The 19,513-nt window shown below is 41.6% G+C and overlaps 1 protein-coding gene and 1 long non-coding RNA gene across 8 annotated transcripts in view; one reads left to right on the top strand and one right to left on the bottom strand.

Annotated features, from left to right (window-relative positions):
* The window catches only part of NFATC1 (nuclear factor of activated T cells 1), a 359,353-nt gene that overhangs the window by 83,852 nt on the left and 255,988 nt on the right, over positions 1 to 19,513 (top strand). The window lies entirely within an intron of this gene.
* The window catches only part of LOC115085158, a 29,093-nt gene continuing 12,123 nt past the window's right edge, over positions 2,544 to 19,513 (bottom strand). The window contains exons 3-5 of one of the 2 annotated variants that reach the window (XR_003854745.1): positions 15,749 to 15,843; positions 3,493 to 3,584; positions 2,544 to 2,632 (exon numbers count right to left, since the gene is read on the bottom strand). This is a non-coding gene — a long non-coding RNA (uncharacterized LOC115085158). The remainder of the gene's footprint in view (positions 2,633 to 3,492; positions 3,585 to 15,748; positions 15,844 to 19,513) is intronic. The other variant, XR_003854746.1, reaches the window with a different exon arrangement.

Raw genomic sequence — 19,513 nt, 5'->3', positions numbered from 1 at the left:
TGGTATGAGCATTGTTTTTAAAACCAAAAAAACTTTTTTTTAATATTGGGTTTCTAGTTCTACTGACATGTGGTGTTTTTTTTTTTTTTTATATGGAACACTCACGCACACACTCCTGAAGGCCAGACAAAAGCTGCAGCAGTTCAGCTAATCAAAAGGGGTGGGAGAAAAATATTGAGGGGAGGGTTTTACAAATGGTGTAGAAGATCATGAATTGAGGGTGATAGAACTGTCCACAGCGGGCCCTCATCTGCTTTGCAAGCAGTCACCAACAAGTTCTACCTGTAATTCATGAGCATTCAGTGCACAATAATGGACTGAATTGGCTACAGTAAAGCAACTGATAGGCTGTTTTTTTCCCTGTAAATGCAGTGCATCGTATAGATCAGCCACTTATTTTCCCTGACCCTGATGTCGCTTCCAGGAGCACTGTACCCATTTCATGGCACACTGCTTTAAACAGCAAGGCATAATTCACTTGCATATGTTCTTTGGAGAGGCTTCATGAGGGGAGGGGAGGGATGAGAGAGACAGGTTTTTTTTTCTTCTAGTCTTTATATTCATCTTCCCTTCCCCCCCATCTCCAGCTTTGCCCTCCAAGAATCCTCCACTCCATTCTCTTCTCTCTCTTCCTCTTAAGTAGTTTTTTCCTTCGTGCTCTTCCAGTTTCTTGTTGCTAGATTTTCATTCCTTAAAGGCATATAACATATGTCATGCTGGGTCAGACCAAGGTCCATAGAGCCCAGCATCCTGTCTCTGACAGTGGCCAGGTCAGGTCCCAAGTAATGGGTAAGTACCAGAAACTAGATTTATTTTTTGTTCACTTCCAGGGGTAAGCAGTGGTTTTCAGATCTACTTGGCTAATGTCTTATGGACTTTTCCTCCAGGAACTTGTCCAAACTTCTTTTAAACACCGCTATGCTACTCACCTTGACCACATTCTGTGGCGCCAGATTCCACAGCTTGATTGTGTGCAGAATGAGAAAATACTTTTCTACAATTTGTTTTAAATCTGTTGGCTGTTAGTTTCGTTGAGTGTCCCCCTTGTTTTAGTATTTGAAAGGGGAAATAACAGCCCTTTATTTACCTGTTCTACCCCCACCCCTCATGCTTTTATAAACTTCTATCATATGACTTCCCAGTTGTGTCTTTTCAAAGCTGAATAGCCCTATCCTCTTTAGCCTGCCAGAAGGGAGCTGTTTTATGCATGTAAATCCTGTTGAAAATTTCCTCCTTTAGTGTCCATTTCCTATAGCATGAAATGAGGAAACAAGACATGTGATGTGTGTTTAAGTCACAGAGAACCAGCACTTTTCTTTGCTTTTAATTATTCAAGTTCTGCCCTTAATGGTTACAATTTAAAGGAACACATTTCTGCTAATAAAATGGGAATTATGAAAAATTTCAAAAGAACATTTTTTTTCTAGCTTAAGGTGGTTATTTCTACTTGTTTTAATTATTTAGTTATTCCTTGTATTTCTTCTCGCAATGTGATAGATTAAATAACTCCCTACTGAAAATTCTTAAATTTTAGGATCACAGTGGGCCATGCTGTGGGGAAGGGGTAATGACAAATGACTGGAGGACAGACATACGCGCCTCAGCAGGAACTGGCTGTGGATGATGGGCCATTTCATCTTTTGATTGCTACATAGCCACTGATATTTATGATTCCTTTCTTTTTTTTTTTTTTTTCCAAATTTCCATTTTACTAGTTCAGACGGGATCCATATTTGATGCTATCTGTAGGAAAATCACTGAGCACTGTAAACTTGCCAGACAATTCAGATGATTGCATGTTGCTTTGCTTTGTACCTTTTGAACTGACTTAAAGCACAGTTCAGCTGTAACGGTCAGGCCAAAAGCCAGATCCCACATTATGAATGTTGTTGGACTTACCTACAGTAAGTAAATACCTACAGTACCTGAATATAATCTGCTTTGAAGTGCTTAAAGTACAAAAAGCGGAATATAAATAAAGTAAAATAAAAAAAAATAAACCTACCAAATATGAGGTTGCTTAGTTCTTAAACTCTGAAGCCTATATGAGGCGCATGATGATTTTTTTTTACAGGTCTACCTCAGTAACAAGATATCTACCATCTGTTCTGAAGGTGATATCCTTCTCATCTCTGAATCATTTCCTTCCTCACTTACTCCTCTGCAACTTACTAAAACTTGTTTCCTTGTCCTGTTTACGATGTTACCACTCTTGCCCACCTAATTAGCTCTTTAGTCTCTTTAGATGGCCCCCCAACACTCAAACCACTGTAAATCCCTTTCGCAAGTGGCCACCTTCAGATGATGCAGAGTACCGACCAACTCATTTCAGCTTTGGAATCTGGATTCTCTGGAGGAGGGGGACAGTATGATACTATAAGACCTAAGGGGCTCACCAGACAGTTGCTCAGTGGGTATAATTGCAAAAACAAATTACTTGAAAGCAAAAAGCAACAAACAAGCTGTAGAATTACACAGTCCAAAATCACCAAAGTACAGCTTCTCATGCATCTTGAGTAAAATTGCAGGAAGACTGGGACCACCTCCTGTTCTCTTTGTAGCTGTGAATGAAGGCTTATACTGCCAGGATCCCAGCACTGCTTCCATTTAAGTTGGAAGAAGAAAAGACCTGCTGGTTAAAAAAAAAAAAAAAAAAAAAAAAAAGTCCTCATTTTGTTTATCTCCTATGTCACAGGGATACTGTATGACATGGCAATCTGAGATATGTAAACTAGAAGTAAGAAAAACTGGAACCACTGAAAATCTGTCCCCAGAATACAATGTAGCAACTTTGCAAAATATTTTATTCTTCATGAGTACCTCAAACATAAGTGTGTTAAAAGAAGTAAAAAAATATAGATGAAATGAGGCCACACACAAAAAATAAATAAAAGATTAAGATGTCACAGGACCCATCCCATTGGCATATTCCTTGAAGGAAGATTTACAGAGAATGCCTGAGTTACGTACTAAGGATACAATAGTTGTCAAAGGCATTGCCACTGCTGGACTGACGTATACTTTGTAGTCACACAATAAATGTATTCAAATGTTTGTTATGTTTAATCTGTGATGCCTGAGAAAACTCTCACATTTGTTTTGCTCCTTTAAGATAGTTGGCCTGGCCTTTTTATACTTGTAGAAAAAAATATATGTAACTTTATTTTCTTTCTCATACTTTAAATTATTCCCTTGAGAAAGCTGGATACTCTTGTTCATAATATTTCCTTCTTTTGCCTTTGAATTAATGAGCCTTACATTTTTTTTTTTTTTTTTTAAATAAAACCCTGAAGGGAAAAAAGGGGTTGTTAATGTGAATTTATATTCACTGGTGCAAAATATAGCTTTTCAGAAGCCATCAACCAGTTAAGTGCAGTTTTTTTTTAAATATGGAATTTATTTTATTTTGAAGGTTTCATATGAACATTGTAAACGATAGACTCAGTTTTCACTAATGAATCCATAATTGATAAGTAAACACAGCATACTTACTATGTAAATACCAAGATCCTAAATTATCTATCCATACTTAAGGTGCTGTACACATCCTGATGATCATTCTCGCCAACCAAGACTGGCTGTGTCTGGAAAGGAAACATAAATCTTAATCTCCATTTTAACTTTTGAAAAACATGCAGTTGGTTTTCTTAATATTTGCCTGGTATATAGTGATAAAGGGAAATTGGACTGTTTTGTTAAAAATCCATATTCCAATCTCTGACAGTATTTGCACATACAAAAGGCTTTATCCTGTACTATTGTAGCAAGTGCATAGTTGCCTCAAGGGCTGGAGACAGATACCCTGAAATAAGACAATCTGACTGACTGCACACTTTTTGATACACGTTCCTGTATATACAGGATATATACTGACTGATAATCTGAGTACGCATCATTGTGCTGTAGTTCTTTCAGTTGAAAGAAGTCATCTCCTTTCGATGAATGGGACAGTAATCCAAAGGAGATATACTTGTTATGGGATGGGGGGGGGGGGGGATGTGAGACATTGATGTGCACGTTCCAGGAGAGAAACTTCACGTTGATAGTGTTTGATCTGAAAGCGGCAAAGCAATGTGAGAAAGCAGTGTCCAAAGCCAGAGGGATGCTGGGCTGCAGAGAGAAGCATAACCAGTGGGAAGAAAAGATAAGGCCCCCTATACTGGCTTGAGGCCTGAAGAACTGTATCTCAAAAAGAGAGGATGGAAGTGGTTGGAAAGAGGCAACCAAAATGGTGTGTGTTTGGGGGGGTCTGTAATGAAGATTGTGAGATGAGTCTGGAGGACCTAAATATGTATAATCTGGAGGAGGGATATGATGCAGATTTTTTTTAAATACCTAAAAAAAAATTATTAATGATGCACAAGAATAAAATATTTCTGATGGAAAAGAAACTGTAGGACTAGGGGGTCATAACTCCAAGGGGGTAGACTCAGGAACAAGCTCAGGAAATCTTTCTTTGCAGAAAGGTCCATGGATGCATTGAATCCTCTCCCAGGAAGAGGTGATGAAGACGAGAATGATGAAATTCACACGGGCATAGGATAAACGCAGAGAATCGCTAGTTGTCATTGCTTTTCGTTCCTAGCTGGAAATGTGGCCAACTCTAGCCATTGAGAGCCACAACCAGGCCAGGTTTTCAGGATATCCCCAATTAATATGCATGCGAGAGATTTATAATTTGGGATATCCTGAAAACCTGGCCTGGTTGTGGCTCTCAAGGACTGGAGTTGGTCACCCCTGGGGTTGAGGATGGAAATGAAGAAATGGGTTTAACCTATGTTAACTTCAGGTCTAACATTTCTGCATGGGGTAACCTGCACAGAGCGGCAGTTTCTACCCCAAATAACTTGTTTGGCAGACACTGTAGATCTTCATCTGCTGTCATTTGCTATGTTGCTGTCCACTGAATTTACCCCTTAAAACTACTCTGATCCATTTACAGAGTAAAACAGGGACTTTATGCTTAAAAACCAAGATAAGTGATAGGCCGAGCGCAGCGTTTAGCCCCCGTTTGGCTGTGCGTTTTAGACGCACTTTTATCCCTTATACTGTGTAAGGGGTAGTAATAGCGCGTGGGAAACGCATGGCCAACCCCCTCCCCCGCCCCCCCCCCCCCCCCCGAAATTAATAGCGCTCATCACATGCAAATGCATGTTGATGAGCGCTATTAATTATTTGCCCGGAATACTGAAAGTAAAATGTGCGGCAGGCGTTAACTTTGAAAGCACAGTGAAAAGGGTACAGAAAAGTAGAAAAAACTGCTTTTCTGTACACCCTCCGACTTAATATCATAGCAATATTAAGTCGGAGGCCCCAAAAATTACACCCAAAAAATACCCCCCTCCCCCCCAAACAAATCTGCCCGTCAGCGGGTTCGAAATCAGACGCTGGTAAAATTGAGTGTCGGTTGTCGGAACTGCTGACAGCCACCGCATCCACTAATAAGGAGGCACTAGGGGCGTGCTAGTCTCCCTAGTACCTCCTTATTAACGCCCGGCCTCATTTGAATACAAAATCACGTGCCCAGGAGAGGTGCCTTTGCACGCTTCTTATTGCATCGATCTGTGACTTTTCAAAATGAGCTGATTGTGAGCTAATTTACCTAGAAGAGGATTCTCAACTGTTGACACACCCATTTTAAGTAATAGCATGAGTAATCTGAGAAAATCCTCCCAATAAAATGAAATACAATTTTTTTTTTTTTTTGTGAAATCCTTGATTGCTCTGCTATTGATGCACAATGGTTACTCAGTAAAAATTAAACAAAACAAAAATCAAAACCTATAGAAGGTAAACCAACTTAGATCTTCATTGATCTAAAATTTATTCAGCTAGAGAGGAGTTTTTTTCACTTGGCTGGAAAATTGTCTTATTTGAGCATGGAGAGCCTTTTTAAATAAAACGCTGTACTTTCAGGAGCCATTTTGCAGTTTGGAAAAGCTTATAGATGAATTGCTGAGTTGCAAAAAGTAGCAGGATGAACTTAATTTATTCTATATCTACATTTCACATAATTTTGTAGAGAATATGGTATAAAGACTAAAATCAGACCTGTGCCTTGTTCATGAAGGGAATTCCCAAAAGGCAATACACTTCTACTGTATAGCAGGAGCAACTGAGCAGACAGTCTAGAGGTTAACAAGAAAATGGTAAGGATTAAAATGTAGGGAAAATTTTTAAAATTTAAAAATACTAAGGGGCGGATTTTAAAAGGCGCGCGAATAGCCTACTTTTGTTTGCGCTCCAGGCGCAAACAAAAGTACGCTGGATTTTAGTAGATACGCGCGGAGCCGTGCGTATCTACTAAAAACCTGGATCGGCGCGCGCAAGGCTATGGATTTTGTATAGCCGGCGCGCGCCGAGCCGCGCAGCCTACCCCCGTTCCCTCCGAGGCCGCTCCGAAATCGGAGCGGCCTCGGAGGGAACTTTCCTTTGCCCTCCCCTCACCTTCCCCTCCCTTCCCCTACCTAACCCACCCGCCCGGCCCTGTCTAAACCCCCCCTGACCTTTGTCGGGGATTTACGCCTCCCGGAGGGAGGCGTAAATCCCCGCGCGCCAGCGGGCCTCCTGCGGGCCGGGCCGCGACCTGGGGGCGGGTACGGAGGGCGCGGCCACGCCCCCGGACTGCCCCGGGCCGTAGCCACGCCCCCGTACCCGCCCCCAAAACGCTGCCGACACGCCCCCGAAACGCCGCGACGACCGGGCCCGCCCCCCGACACGCCCCCGACACGCCCCCCCTCGGAGAACCCCGGGACTTACGCGAGTCCCGGGGCTCTGCGCGCGCCGGGAGGCCTATGTAAAATAGGCTTCCCGGCGCGCAGGGCCCTGCTCGCGTAAATCCGCCCAGTTTTGGGCGGATTTACACGAGCAGGGCTCTGAAAATCCGTCCCTTAGTGTTTTTGCACATTTTGGTGAAAAATGGGAGTGATATCCATAGAATTTATTTTTTCTGTCATTACTGTGAATACATTCTATTGGGTATATATCTTTAACTGTAAAAAAAAAAAAGCAGTGATAGGCTCTGATAGGGCCTTTGGTGATCAGAGCCAGAGCACACAACCAAACAGTCAATTCGTATCCACAGTAAAAGACCTGGGAATCATTCTAGACTCCGAACTTAACCTAAAAAAACACATCAATGAAACAATAAAAGAGGGCTACTTCAAACTACAAGTCCTCAAAAAACTCAAACCCCTCCTCTTCAACCATGACTTCCGGACAGTACTGTAATCCCTCATATTCTCCAAGCTGGACTACTGCAACTCCCTCCTTCTCGGGCTCCCTGCATCCTCCCTCAAACCTGTTCAACTACTGCAAAATGCAGCAGCCAGATCTCTCACAAACAACAAACGCTCCACCCACATCACACCCATTCTTAAAGATCTCCACTGGCTCCCCATAACCCACAGAATACAATACAAAGCCCTAACCCTTTTGCATAAGACCATCAACAGTGAGAAGATTGAATGGCTAAAGGACACCCTCCACCTTCACGAATCCCAAAGAGACCTCCGATCCAAGAACACCGGCCTGCTGGCAATTCCATCCACCAAACTGGCCCATCGAACCACAACCAGAGAACGCGCCATCTCAATAGCTGGCCCCTTAATATGGAACAAACTACCCACACAATTGAGATTAGAATCCTCAGTCCAATCTTTCAAAAAAATCCTAAAAATTGGCTATTCCAGAAAGCCTTCTAACCCGCACACTAATGACTCCACTTGATCACCTTGTAACCTTGTGGCCGTCCTCCCAATCACCTGATGTAATTCAATCAAAATTCCAAAATTCCAATTGTTAATTAAGTTACACAGTTTCAATGTATTCAAACATAAGTTCCAACTTGTTAATTAAGGTTCTCTGTTACTATGTAATAATAATAAGACACCGTTGTCATATTATTTCATGAGTTAACTGTAAACCGATGTGATATGCCAAATTGAATGTCGGTATAGAAAAGACAAATAAATAAATAAAATATATAAATTTCCTATATTGACTGGAGGTGACATTCCAATTTCATTGGCCACCTCTTGCCTTCAGTACCTGAATATAATTCCACTGAAAAAGTGGAATACAAATAAAGATATGTGTGTACATTTTTAGATGGACAGTCAGATTTTTTAATCTATGCAGCTCTGTTAGGCAGCATATTTTCAGAATTATGCTATTTACTCACCCATATTTTTTAAAGCAATCCATTGGTTTTGGAGAGTGGGTGCTCTTCCAAGAGAAGGACGTGAGTTAAGTATTGCTTGTGTTAGGGGTAATGACCAAGCACAGGCAGCCTATGAAAGTAACAAAAAAATAGGGGGATTATTTAGGTATATTTAATTTGTCTTTGTGTTGGGTTAATTATTTTTTCGTTTTTATTCTATTTAATTTGTGCTTATTTACATTTGTGGCTATCTTCCACCAGTCTTCTTTCTGCTCCTATATATCCTTGTAGTTGGTTTTGCCTCTTTTGATATTTACTCGAGTAGTACCAATAACCCATGCAACCTTGCTCATGGTTTCTTGGCTCTGGCTCATATACCTCACAGGATCTAACTTATTTCTTGACTGCATCCTGGTCACTGCTTTTCTACTTTAATTCAGGTGCATGAAGCTTGTCTCTACATGCTATATGCTATCAAGCTTTCCAAAGACTTAGGACTAGGTAGCAATAAACTGTTCCAGATTATTTAAAAGAAGGCTGTTCTGTTCTACTAAGGCTGTAGCCCCCACAGCAAAGTATCCTTCATCAATAGACTGATTATCAGGTCCATCTTAAATGGGTTTGTCTGGTAAGTCTAATGTTGTGGGCAAAACAGCAGTCTTTATTGATTTATAAACCCCAGAAATTTAGTGCCTCCAAATTTATGAGGAACAGAAATGCATGATTCTGTTAAGAACAGAAAACTTATGGGTAAATAACTAAGCTTATCTTCTGAATTGGGCCGTGCAGGGCATCTAACTGCTGTTGAATTTGCTGCAACTGACTTTAGATAGTCCAGATAGAAACATAGAACATGATGGCAGAAAAAGACTGTATGGCCTGTTTAGTCTGCCTATCCACCCAACTCATTTAGCTTTACAATTTCCATCACACCCTCAGAGATTCTGTGTTTATTCCATACTTTCTTGAATTCAGATGCTGTTTGTCTCTCCACAATTCCACTGGGAGGCTGTTCCATGCCTTCACTATGCTCTCCATAAAGATTATTCCTGGGTGTAAAAGGACCCCTTTGTCTGTTACCATTAAGTCCTGGGTGAATATTTAGTTCATTTAGTAAGAATGCAGGTTAGTGTAAGGGGGAGGTTACCATTCAAATGACCCCCTCTCTTTAAGGGAAATGTTAAGACTGGCACGCGCACACAGACGCGCTTGTGTTATATCATGGGCGCCGACGCGCACATGTTATAAAATCAGCTACCCGCGAGCACATGCGCGCCTGATTTTATATCTGCGCATGAATGCCGAGTCACGCGCGTAAGGGGAGGGGGGAGCAAATTTTACAAGATGCGCTCGGTGATAGGCCTTAACCCCCGTTCACTCCTAGTCTGCTCCAATAAAGGAACAAACTGGGAGGGAACCTCCTAAACCCCCTACTAACCTGCCTCCCTTCTCCCTTATCTGCCCTGACCCCGAAAACCCCACTAACTACCCTACATTTTTTTGTTTTACTTACCCATGGTCCGGAGCAACAGCAAATTGCGCTGGTCCGGCGTTCCCAGCGCACGCGGCAATGGGACAGGCCTTAATGGCCACTGTCCCGGCCCGCCCCCTTTTTCGGCAGGTCTTTCTTCTGCCCGTTCCAGGAGATACGCATGTGGCCGTGGGCCTTTGAAAATGTGTGCGGCAGGTGTGCAGCCCGGCCGCACGCATATCTCTTGATATAGGCCTTTTGATGGGTATGAGTAGTCGGCCCCCTTGTGAGTCTATATAGCTTCTCTCTTCAGAGAGCCCCTTATGGTTTGCTGAGAGTTAGGAGGTAGTGAAGCATTTAAGTTGTTATTCAGCCTCAGTCAGAGAAGCCAGGCAAACCCTGCCTGGGGAGACTGAGCACGGTTGGGAGGGGTCTCCTTATCCGGTCCACTCCCTGGCTGGTTGGCATTTTCTCTCTGGGTATATTTTTTTGGGTTTAAGATATTAAGTGGTAGGGGCCTTGTGAAAGCCTTTCCACCACACACGAGGAACCCTGTGTCTGGGGGCTGTGCAGGTTAGGGAAGAAGGTGTCAGTGACCTGCTGCAAGGAGGAATTCTGATGTTAAGTTCAGTTAAGGGGAAAAGACTTTGATTTCAAGATCCAGGAGGAAGTTTTGGCTGCCCTTTCTTACTGTTTGAAGGAAAGAGAGCTGCATGCTTGAATCTAAAAAATAATAAATGGTCCCATGTTTCACGCTCTCCCTTGATAAGCTACAGCAGTAAGTCCTACATTTGTCATTTCAGCCTCTTCTTTGTTCTCATATTGGTTCATAATGCACAAGAAACAGTTTGTTTTTGTCAATCTTTGAACTTGACCTACATATTCTGATTGCTGGACCTTAAAAAAAAAAAAAAAAGTGCGAAGGTGAGGTTTGTAAAATGTGTATCTTTAATTTTAAGAAACATAGAAATGACGGCAGAAAAAGACCAATCTGCCCATCCAGTCTGCCCAGCAAGCTCCCACACTTGTTTTCCCATACTTATCTGTATCATCAATCACCAAGTTTAGGGCCCTTGTTAGTAACTGTTTGATTCAAATTTCCTGTCCTCCCCTGTCATTGATGCAGAGAGTAATGTTGGAGTTGCATCAAAGGTGAGCATAAGGCTTAATGGTTAAGGATAGTTACAGCCACATTAAGCAAGTTACCCTGATGCTTGTTTAACCAGACTGCACAGATCAATGCCTTGTTGGATGTTGTCTGAATGTAAATCTTGTTTTCCACATTTCCCCCTGCCGTTGAATCAGAGAGCAACGCTGTATATGCATTCAAAGTGATGTATCAGGCTTAATTGGTTTAAGGTAGTAACTGCTGTAATAAGCAAGCTACCCCCATGCTTATTTACCCAGATTGTGAAATTCAGTCCTTGTTGGTTTGTTATCTGAATGCAAATCTTCTTCTCCACTTTTCCCCTTGCCATTGAAGCAGAGAGCAATGTTGGAGTTGCATTAATCATGTGAAGGCTTTTTGAGTAAGGATAGTAATTACCAGATAGTAGCCTCCACCCCATGGCTCTTCGCCTCATTCCCATTCTCTAGCCTTTATGGATCCACAGTGTTTATCCCATGCCCCTTTGAAATCCTTCACAGTTTTAGTCTTCACCACTTCCTCCGGAAGGGCATTCCAGGCATCCACCACCCTTTCCGTGAAGAAATACTTCCTGACATTGATTCTGAGTTTTCATCCCTGAGCTTCAAATCGTGACCCCTAGTTCTACTGATTTTTTTCCAACGTAAAAGGTTTGTTGTTGACCATGGATCATTAAAACCTTTCAAGTATCTGAAAGTCTGTATCATATCACCCCTGCTCCTCCTCTCCTCCAGGGTGTACATATTTAGGTTCTTCAACCTCTCCTCATAAGTCATTTGATGGAGACCATCCACCTTAAAAAATATACTGCTCAGGCAGAAACTAGCAGTATAGTTCTGACAGAAGAATTCAGCAGAGAATTAAAAAGAAAAGTCAACATGTTTCTATAACTAGCTTCAGAATTGTAAGACACTAGAGCATTATCTATCCAGAAACTTTCATTATTAAAAAAAAAAAAAAAAAAAAAAAAATCACTTTTCTTCAGGCACTGATCCATTATCCAGGAAGATTTTTGATTGTCTGGAATTTGTGAACTGTGCAGACTTCACAAGAGGACAGATGAGCCTCATTCCTTCCTGACTCGCAAAGCCATGGCAGGGTTGCTGGTACTGGTGTTAGCGGTGAGCCTTGCAAAGTCTTAAGTAATGAGGTTGGAAAATCCAGTCTAGCAGCAATTCTAAGAGTGAAAATGAAGAGGTGTGCGGGCTTCTATAAGAAGCTTTCTTTGCCTTTACCACACTCTTGGAAGAGGATTCCAGCTCTTCGCTATCATCTTACTTTGCCCATGTGCCAGTTCTATCTCTTTTTTTTTTTTTTTTGCTAGTAGATCAAAACGCTACCTCTTAACTGTGCCAATGCAGACTGACTGCCTTGAGGTATTGTAACGTGGCTGACGTGCTTTGGCGAGCAAGGCTCGCTTGTTTCTCTGGAAAGTAAGTGCACTCTTCTGTTTCTGAGGCATATTCCTCAGGAAGGCTTACCTGCCTTTCTCCCTCCTGCTTGCTGTCCTATCATCCACCTGCTTCAACCAAATGCCAAGCATTTGTGCCGCTCCTTCATTTCAAATAGGAACTTTTTGGCACTTCTTGTGTAGCTTCCCACCATTTTATTTATTTTTTATTGGTTTGTATTCAGTTTTTTTTTTCCCTTTGGTCAGCCCTTCATTCTCTGCTTCTGTGTTAATACATGAGGCAAATACCTATTATTTGGAATAGCCTTGGTCCCGATTTATGCTGGATAAATCGGGTTCTACTGTAATAAGTTAACATCTTATAGAACAGAAAGTTCAGAAATTTGCTGACATATTTACTGCAAGGCTATATTGAAGATAGCTAAATAGCCAGAGGGTAGGCTTCTATCCAGAATGCATCATTCTGTAGACCAGGGGTGAACAAACTGGGGGGGGGGGGGGGGCTTGAACAGTCCTGAAGGGGGGGTTCACTGGCTGGGGTGGGGTGTGTTTGTCTCTCTGGGCATGTTGTGACTCTCTGTTTTTCTGCAGTGTCTGTCTGTGTCTGTCCACTGTCTCTAGTGTGGTATGTCTGCATCGCTGTACCTGCCTGGATGCTGTGTGCCTGTGTCTAGGTTTAGGGTATCTGTCTCTCTGTTTGGGTGTCTGTTTTTCCCTCTGCCTGCCTGGGTGTGTGGTGACTATGTATTAAGCATTTGTGCGTTGCCAATACCGAAAGGCGAGGTGATTGCCTGTCTATGCGATAATCTGTTTCTCTCTGTGGCTGTCTGGGTATGGGTATCCGCCCCTCTGTGCCTATGTATGTGAGTTTGCTCCCTTCAGCAACTTGAAACAAAATGGAAGCTTTGAGCCACTGTTGGCGGTGTGGCTGCCTGGTGAATACCCTTCACATGCATGAGTGTGTGTGTGTGTGTGTGTATGTATATATATATATATATACAGTTGTAGTAATTTTAATTTGAAACACATTAAAAATAAGGCATGTTTGTCCGGTCACCCCGTGTTTTCTTAAAATGCCACACATTTTACTATTTCTGCCAGGGGTATGTAAACTTCACAAGCACAACTGAATTTGTAAGGGGGGTGTGTGTGGTAATCCATCTTGGGGGCCCTAACCAATTGCATGAATGGAAGGGGGGCCCATAGCTGACCCTTCTGTAGAATACATCATGTTTCAGTGTAATATGTGCACAGACCTCTGATAAAGATCAGCATAGCACACTCTAAATTAAAAATAGTGGGCATGGCTATAGATACATGCTCTGTATAGACTGTTAATATAAATAATAAAATAATTTCTAACCATCTTTATACCACAGCAAAACCATACTTTTCTCATACTATAGACAAAGATCATGCAATAACTAAATCTTTACAAATGGTGAGACTTTATTTTTCTTTTCATAGCATTAAAATATAAGGAGAATGGAAGGCATTAGGAGTTTAGCAAGCTGACCCAGAATGTGACATCTTTTTATTTGAAAAACAATCTCACCACAAAGTCAACATTTTGCTAGTATCTTTTTGGTATGAAAGCATAGGCTTTCATAATTAGGGATTCTGATTTTAGGTTTTAACTGATAAAATACCTTTGCTGCAAAAAAAAAAATAAAAATAGGTGTTTTATTAGATAAACAGCACCTCCCTTACTACCATCTCACCTGTCCTTCGCCTACCCTGGATCCTCTGCTTTATGTTCCTTTTCCACGCTAATTATTCCTTGGCTGCACAAATTTATGCATTTGATTCAACTGGAAAAGATACCCAGCAATAGTATCTATGCTGGAAAAACACCAATTTTTGGTACCCCCAAAGAACTCCTAATTGGCTGGAAAATAAACACTCAAATTTAGTTTTATAAAACACCTAAAATCAGAAGCCCTATTCTTAATTCAGAATGCTTCCAAGACTTAGCCTCTGTGAATATTTTCTGAAGGTTGAGTTGCAGAAAGGGAAATTTGATAGCTGGCCAAGTTTGTTTATGGTGACCATTGCCACTGTACCTTTCTTTTTTTATGTATTTCAGCATGAGCTTATTTCTGGTTTGCCATTTTTGATCTATGGGCCAAAATTTCATGAGGCTTCTAGTAGGATTGTGTTTGGTTAACAGAAGTGAATATAGTGTTTGACAGGGGATCACATTCAAACCAGGAGTGATTAAACCCAAGTGTGAGACACATACCCGCAAAAAAAAAAAAAAGTGGGCATCCCAAATTTCAAACACTCCTTTGTTTAATAAGTTTGCTTAAGTCTGCTTCATAAGCAGCCTATCTGGCTAAGTACATTGTGCCTTTTTAATGTTGAACACTCAATATGAGAAAATAAACTAGTTGGAAAATTCTAATGTACTTGTCAAGAGTCTCATTAACAATTGTTCAAATAATCATAACTGTTAAAAGATTCCTTTTTATTTCAGTTCAAGTGATTACCCTTTTTTTTTTCTTTTTTAAAAAGTATTTATTTCTAATTAAAGGAAGATCTCCGTACTGGCACTAGATCTGATAAATTCAGAAAATTTCAAGCCAGTTATTTCAGTCACCGGCCTTAACCCTTTCTTTTTATTTTTTGTATTTTTACCTAAAATGTTCTGAACAACAATTCTGTTTTGTACTTGACTTATATATTGCAACGTGCGGATTTGGAGGAGCACTTTAATGTTTACTGTTTTAATAGTCTTTACAAAAAAAGGCTTCATTTCTCGCTGCCATGCACTTCAATTGCATTTAAAGTCTTTAACTGGACTCCTTAAAATGTTATGACAACCAGTATTTTAACTGGATAGCCCAATATATCTTAATGCTAAGAATGGGAAGACCTCATTTGTTCAATAGCATATTAGTACTGAACAACTTGTCCCAACATATATATAACAGCAAGAGGCACTTATCTCACAACTTGTTGATGTTCTGTTTTCTATTAACAAGTGTGCGCCTTCAACAACCAAGCCCGACTGTCAAGATGGAAGGTAGAAACAGTAACTTGCCTGCCCTGATGCAGCGTTTAAGCGAAACGTTGACAACGTTGGCGGCCAAATAAAATTCAGTGGTTATTGAAGGCGCACACTTGTGGAATGAAGCCTTTTCTTGTCTTCCTTTCATTAGAAATAAATAATTAAAAAAAAAAAAAAGGTAATCACTTGAATTGAAATAAAAAGGAATCTTTTAACAGTTATAATTATTTGAACAATTGTTAATGAGACTCTTGACAAGTACATTTGAATTTTCCAACTAGTTTATTTTCTTGTATCATTTGGAAACTAGTTGTTCCCTGATTGTTGAATCGTTGTTAGAGCACCGAATATAAGCATATGCTGGCCTATTGATAGGGGACACATGACCTGGCATGCAGATTTCAGCCTTTCCTTTAAATTGGAGGCATTGCATAATATTTCAGCATGTTGCTTCTCTGGGCTTATGAATTGATGTGACACGATATAAAGTAAACAATATGATGCAAGAACTTTCTTTCAATGGGAAACACATGACGCATTTAGCTTACCTCCACAGCCACATGCTGACTCTCGTAGCACGTCGCTTTTTATGCTTGGCCAGCCCTCGTCTGTATCCAGAGATTCAGTTGTTCTGACCTGATGTCTAAATTACAGTAAGACCAAGGAGACTGGTTTCATACTTATAGAAAGTGCCTTTTGGACTGCACTTGTTGGCTTAGATATTTAAGTATATATAAATTTGAAATTCAGAATGTTCTGAATTTGACAAGGGTGTTTAAAAAAAAAATATAGATATAGATATAGATATAAATTTAAAATGAAATGGTGGCTATTCTAAGTGGATTCCCTGGATAGGGCCAAAGCTTATTTTTTTTCCCCTTTGGTTTTATTTTTGGAATGTATTGATGCAGTCGTCATGGGCAGCTTTGTCATCCTGCTTATAGTTAGGAACACCAGCCAAGAGTAGGGAAGAGGAGGGATATTATTAATTTATAAGAGGAAGTGTCCTTTCTTCATGGTGCTTCTTTTTTTTTTTTTAAACTTCTCAGAGTTGTGAGTATTTAGCTATAAATATTGGTCTCCTGGCAATTTTGTTTGGTATATTGTCTGTCTAGCTTGGATAGTACCAATTTTATTTTTCTCTTGCTAAAACATTCTTTTTGTCTTAAGTGTGATATTAATATCCCCCAAAACGAAAAATATCATATGCATTTTTTTTTTTTCGTATATTGGTGCAGGAATTTCACTGTAATGTCTGTTATGGGATTACATCAAAATAATGTCATCTGCCCATGGAGCGGGGGTGCCTGCTCTGTTTGTTCACTCCTGGGGAAATATCTACAGGTGTGATGACTGGTCTTTTGGATTTCATTCAATTTAAGTTGGCATTTAGTGCATTAAGGCCTGAGTTTTCTATGCCAGATTGCTGTAAACCATTTAGAGGAGCTATTGATCTGACTAAGTTTTAAAATGCAATGGGATAAGCTTGCCAATACCTTAGTAATTACAAATGTATCAGTTTTCTAATTCATTAGCAAGGGGACTACCCGTTAAATGTCAAATTCCTCTAAACATCCTTTGCCTGTTCTTTGGTTTACTCAGGACTTAATAGCACAACTTCTTTTGTTCCATTATCTTGAGTGTGTGTGACATAAGACTAAAGATAAGCTAGAATTAATTATAAGGTGGTATTGCTGTTTTATAATCACAAGCTCATCTGGCTGAGCAAGTTAGCTAGATATGTTTATCCGGCTAACTTTAGACAAGCAGGCGTTACTTATCCGGCTAAGTTAGCTTTATAAATAGCTCCACCCCGGAATGCCCCTGCCCATCCCCCACGCAGCCAGCTATCTAACAGGATAGTTATACGGCTGAGTGGGAGCTGCTGAACACAAGGCCGGTGATAGCTTTTTGGCTGCCCTTTGTGAACCATTTACTGTGCTGCCCCCTCCCCCCCCCCCCCCCCCCCCCCGCTGTTCGTTCATTCTCTATCCCGGGACCACCAAAAAACCGCCCAGCTCCTTCAGTGATAAAAACTTTAAAAACTGACACCATCTCCCCCCCCCCCCCCCCCCCCAAACCCATGGCTGGTGCAAGAGTATTAGGAGCCCTAGGCGAACCTTATAGCCTTGCACAACGCCCCCCCCCCCCATCCCATTCCACAGGCACAGTTAAGAGTTATGCATTTAATTTACATGAAAAATATCAAAGTACAGTATTCTGCAGTAAAAATATCACTCGCATTATAGTCACCGCTGCAATCCCTGTAAAAAAAGACACTTGGGGCCTTATTTCCCAAGGCTATCGCAGGCTTGTGCTAACAGCGCAAGCCTGCGATAGCTTGCGAAGGTAGTGCACACCTGTGCTACCTACATCGGGGCGGAGTCGGCCCCAGAAGAGGAGGAGTCAGGGCGTCACCCGGGCCTACTCTGTGAGGACTGCGCGGACAGCGAAAAGGTAAGGGCCTTTTCGCTGCCTATTTCGCGCCCAATAACTACACCTTCTATGGTGTAGTTATTAGGCGCGATGCCGGCAGCGATCGCACCGCAGACGTGCGATCGCTGCCGGCTAGCGCAGGACCGCCCCCCCCCGTTTTTGCCCCCTGCCCCTCATTACCGCAGTTTTCTAAGTATCGCAGGCCTGCGATACTTTAGAAAATGAGGCTCTTGGAATCCATATGGTATTAGGCCTATCGTGATGTACTTGACCCTCCGAAAGTCTTAAAACACTAAAACACTTCCTATTTGGAGAATGCCTCACCTCAGTCACACATGCAGAACATAAACAGACCCACACCAAATACAGAATAGGGCACCCATGAAGTAGAAATACAAACGTCCCGACAAAAACTGAACTGGAAACTGTAAGAAGCCAGACTCTATGTAGTGCAAAAATGAAAAAACAGAACATCACTATTCCTCAAATATCAAACAAATTCAGTAATAAAATAAATACATAATCATATACTAAATACATACTAATATTTCAAAAAAAGCGAGATGAATAAAAGATCAAATAATATGACTTATATGAGTTTTTAAAATGTCCCAAACACCAATAAAATATTTCAAAACAGTCACAGCAAATAACACCTGAAAAATAAATCTAAAAAGGATTTTAAAAATTCAAGCTCTCCATACCTGGAAACATTGATTTCCAGCCATCCCGAAATTGTCATGGATTAGTGGAAGAGGAATACACATACAGTCCCTCTCAGACAAACCCACAGTCGTCTCCAGCTTTTCTTTGGTTGGGCTCTACTAGCAGCATCAGGCCCTCATCTTCATTTCAGCTGCTGGCAGGTTGGAATCCACCTGCAGCACCCGTTCTCTCTCACACGCACACATGTACGCTCACACGCTCGCACCCCCCATTCTTACACACGCACACCCCCCTTTCTTACACATGCACATGCGCACCCCATTCTTACACACGCACACACACACAATCTTCCTATTCATACTCATGCACACACTGAAGGCAGACCCCTCTCTTTCTTTTGCTAGTAACATCTGAGCCTCTCTCGTTCCTCTGCTGCCACTGTCGCTGCTGCCGCATGGATATTGCGGAGGCACCAATCACTGCTACTGGCACTGACACCCGTTCTGCTGCCGCTCCTGTACTGGCCCCACGGTATTAAACATTTGCAGGGCTTCCACTTCCTCCATGCTGATCTTGTACACTGTGAGATCAGCATAGAGAAAGTGCTACTCTTGCACATTCCCAAAGATAACAAATGCCAATAACTAAATTCAAAAGTTTTTTTGTTTTTTTTTTTTAAACCTTTGCTGTCTGATCTTAGTTTTTTAATTGGTTGGTCACAGGCTTTTTTTTTTTTTTCCCCACCTTCCCTTTCTTGGTCTTTTGCCAGTTCCTTTCACAGGATCTCTTTTTTTTTTCTTCTCTATCCATCTGTCATCTTTCCTTTCCTCAAACACATTCAGCCTCTCATTCTCAAATGCTGTCTTTCTCTCATACAGGCACAGGTTCTCACACTCACTTGCTGTCTCACACACAACTCTCACTTTCAAATGCTCTCTCTCTCATACATAAATACACAATGTCTCTTTCACATGCTGTCTCTCCGATCACTCAGGCTCTGACTCTCACATGCACTCTCTCATAGACACACACACACACACACACACTATACTGGGCCTCACCTCTTGGTCTCCTCTTCATGGTTCACCGCAGGATGGGCTCCTCGGCGGCCCTGATCTTCTCGGGCCGCTGCGAGGTGGGATCCGCAGCGCTTCTGCTACCGGGTCGTCTCGTCTCTGGGCTGCCGCGAGGTGGGATCCGCGGCAGCCCTG

Source organism: Rhinatrema bivittatum, chromosome 2 (genome assembly GCF_901001135.1).
Source record: "Rhinatrema bivittatum chromosome 2, aRhiBiv1.1, whole genome shotgun sequence".
Lineage (NCBI taxonomy): Eukaryota > Metazoa > Chordata > Amphibia > Gymnophiona > Rhinatrematidae > Rhinatrema > Rhinatrema bivittatum.
Note: the sequence above shows the minus strand (reverse complement) of the source record. Positions and strands in the feature narration are given on the sequence as shown.